Source organism: Orycteropus afer, unplaced genomic scaffold (genome assembly GCF_000298275.1).
Source record: "Orycteropus afer afer isolate SDZICR_OR568_19922 unplaced genomic scaffold, OryAfe1.0 scaffold00043, whole genome shotgun sequence".
Classification (NCBI taxonomy): Eukaryota; Metazoa; Chordata; class Mammalia; order Tubulidentata; family Orycteropodidae; genus Orycteropus; species Orycteropus afer.
Window position 1 is genome coordinate 14,092,084 of NW_006921630.1, and position 4,013 is coordinate 14,096,096.

Sequence of the window (4,013 nt, forward strand, 5' to 3'; positions counted from 1 at the left end):
TTCCTTCCGAGGAGTGGCTGGTGGGTTTGAACCACCAGCCTTCTGGTTAGCAGTCAAGTGCTTTAGCCACTATGCTACCAGAGCTCCTACAAAATCAACAATATGTCTGTATATTACCAACAGACTATTTGACCATAACATTTAAAAACAATTCCATATCATCAAAAAACACCACAGACTTAGGAATAAATTTTTTAAAGATGTGCAAGAGCTTTACACTAAAAACAACAAAATATTCCTGACAAAAATTGAAAAGCTAATTAAATAGAGGGGCATACCATGTTCATAGAACAGGTAACTCCACTGGGTTATTAAAATGACCATTCTCCACAAATTTAATCTCTAGATTCAATGCAATTGCAATCAAAATCTCATCGGGTTTTCTTGAACTTGAATCTACAATTTACATGGAAATGTAAAGGATCTAAACTAAGCAAAGCGATTTTGAAAATAACAAAACTGGAGGACTCACACTATGTGATTACAACACTTAATAGAAAGCTACAGTAATAAGAGAGAATAGATTTTGCATAATTGCCATCAGAGTCACTAATTTGACTATTATTGTTATTAATATCATTTAAGGCTTATTTCAATATAGTTGATCATTTCTAACATCAAGACAAGAATGGACTGTCTTTCTAAAAACAAAACAAAAACAGAGGCAGTAGAGGATAACATATTTTCCAAAACTTATATACCACTGGTTTGAAGATGATGTAAGTGATACATTTATTTTTTAAATAATTGTATATTTATCTAAATAATTATTTAAAATAATTATGTATTTATTTATAGATCATACTATGCTTATAGTTATTAAGACCTCCTTTCCAATAAAGATTGTCATATACAATTTCCTTCTGAAATAAATTTATCTTTAAAAAAGCAGATGGATTTATGGACTAACATGAGTGCATTCATATAGCAAAAATCATATCAATGGTATATAAATAACTGGAATTTGGGAAACTCTTGCATAGTAGTTAAAAATGCGTACTCCAGAATCAAAGTGATCTGGATTGTAATCTCTGTTTTTTTCTCAATAAATAATTACCTGCTATTATTAAAGCCTGGTTGGAAATGATGAGAAAAAATTAATTTCAGTGAACATTTTATGGAATGTTCACCATGTCCTAGAGCTTTATTGCTTTAAATACACCCTCTCATTTAATCCTTACAAAAACCCTGTGAAGAAAGTGTTTGTATATGTTGGGCCTCTCAGCTGCAAGCTACAAGAACCAATTCCAGCTACTTTAAACAGAAAAGAGGGTTATTAAACAATGTTGGGCAGTTCACTGAATCACAGGAGGCTTACAGATCCAAGCTTGAAGGCCGTCAGGAATAACGCCTAAAAGCTTGCCAAAGAATTAGTCCTATTGAAGACACACTTATCTCATTAATGAAGATTGAGATTTTAGGAAGATAATAAAAAGCACTTCTTTTTCCACCTCTCCCAATTCTGAACCAATTGGGGGAGGAAGATACAGAGGTCAGACAGATGGAGATGAAAATACCATCTCTATTTCTAATGCAGTTTTTTGGACAATTTTGCTTAGAGCACTGACCAACTGGATTTGCACATTCCAAAATTAGGCAAACTTACCTGTGGCACAACTGTTATGTGCTTGACTGATAACTGAAAGGCTGGCTATTGGAATCCACTCAACAGCTCTGAGGAAAAAAGACTTGGCAATCAGCCAAAAAAAAAAAAAAAACAAACCCAAAAACCCCTCTACTCTATCTCATAGGGTCACTTTGAGTCAGAAAATACCCAATGGCCCCCAACAAGTATTCCCCACACCTGCTCAGGCATTGTTGGCAGGGCCAGAAAACCCAGACATTGTTCCACCCACACACCCCTCCACTTCAAGGGTCAGATACTTTTTACTACACAGAGGAAAATAGACTAGGAGGTGTGTTCTCTCAAGACAGATTGGCTCCTAACTGATTGATCAGATAATTGGTAACTGATGGATGGAAAGTCAAACCAGGGTGTTACCTTAGATAGGGCCCTCCCTGGAAACACTGGTGGCTCTAGTGGAGCTCTGGTGGCATAGTGCTTAAAGCACCTGGCTGCTAACTAACCAGCCACTCCATGGGAAAAAGATGAGGCAATATCTTTCCATAAAGAATTCAGCCCTGGAAATCTTACAGGGCAGTTCTATTCTGTCCTAAAGGGTCACTATTAAGTGGGAATTGTCTCAGTGGGAATTGACTCAATGGCAGTGGGTTTGTTTGTTTCCCTGGAAGCATGAGTAGGAAACAAGTGTTCCCTACACACTGGGCATAGATCCCACAGCATAACCACTGTCCCTAGCACTCTTTGCCCCCGTGTTGTCACGGTGTCTCTTGAGACTGAACATAGTGGCTACCAAAACCATCACTCTCACCCAATTGGATTCCAAATGGTTCTGCTTCATATTCAAAGCTTCTGACTCAAATCTATGTGCAAAATTTAAGCTATGAGCCTGCCCCATAGCTGAAAGGGAGGCTGTGAAAGCAAGATCGTATCTGTTAGCTTTTATTTCTATAAGTGGGATATGCTAACAGAGAAAAACATGTTGGGAAAAACCAGGACTCAGTAGAGGAGAAAATCAAGTCTCAGAGAAGTTGGGTAACATCCCAAGGTCATACAGCAAGTAAATAGTTTTGCATTTACAAGACCAAATACTTTCTAAGCAAGCTCTAGGAACTAGGGGCTCCAGGAAGGAATTTTGGTTCTTATGTATGAGAGAGCCAGAAACCAACAAATATAAAGAAACAACAAGGCAGACATCAAGAACAAGGAAAACTATGTCTCACTTTGAATCCACAAGACTCTGTCTGTGTGGCTCAAGGCTAAGCCAGGGAGATAGGCACTCTCCCCCCACTTTATATCGGGAATGAGGTTGTTCAACATCATTTTGACAGTGAAGATGAATATCCCAGGAAAGCAGCTTTGTTTGTTTTTCTTGTGAAGCCAGCACTTTATTGGGATAACTGCCTTGTTTATATATTAAAGTCCCATCCAGTTCTGTTCCCATAAGGCTCTTTAACAATTTTGATCTCTTTCTCTTGTTTTGGAGATTGTGCAAAAAAAAAATCTGGTGCTTGGCCTAGTCACTTGAGCCCTGGGCGCACCACACTTGCAACAGCACACATTTTACATGGCAGCAGATTCTCTTCTGGGCAGCCACCTGGACTGTCACATCATCTGTCTCTGCCAAGCAGTTTTAGGTAGTACGTCACAGAGCTCACTCCACTTAACAGGTCTGCTTCCTGGTATTCTTAGGACAGTAACTATATTGGAAAGCAAAGATGGACATGCCAGGAAGGCCGTCCCTCATGTGTACTTTGTTTCACTTTGAGATTCAATTTATTAGTGCACTCTCCATTCATACAAGGTCTATGTAAACAACCCAAGCTAGCCCTTTCTTGTTTCTTCCCCAAACATCAGGCTTCTGAAAGCTCGCTAGTGTGTCAAGGGACGGTTTTCTGACATCTTTTAAGAGACTGAGACAGTTACGTCAATTTTCCTTGATGCGATACTCTCTGTCCAACTCCACCTGGATTCATCAGGGCTGGGGGCAGGATCACCGGCCAAAGCTGCCCTTAGTGATGCAAAAAACTGACTAATACAGTTAGAATTCATAGGTGAAGTTCAAAGACAGCAATTAGTGTGAAATGTATGGGAGGGGGCTTGAAAATACATTTACATAGAACTTTGAGTAATAGGTAACAATGGCTACTGTATGGAGTTCTTACAATGAGTAGAGCACTGCGCTAATGACCTTAAATACAACCTTTTGAAGTAGATTCTATTATTATTCCCACTTTACAGATGAGGAAACTGAGAGGCCTGTGTTCAAGATCACATAAAGGACAGAGCTGGGATTCTAACCTCAGCAGTCTGGCTCCAGAGTCTGAATTTTAACTTTATAGATATTTTTCACATTATATGTAATAATGATTGAGAAAATATCAATTATCTTCCCCCAGCTCTTCTTTTTTTCTTTTTTTTTTTTTTTTTA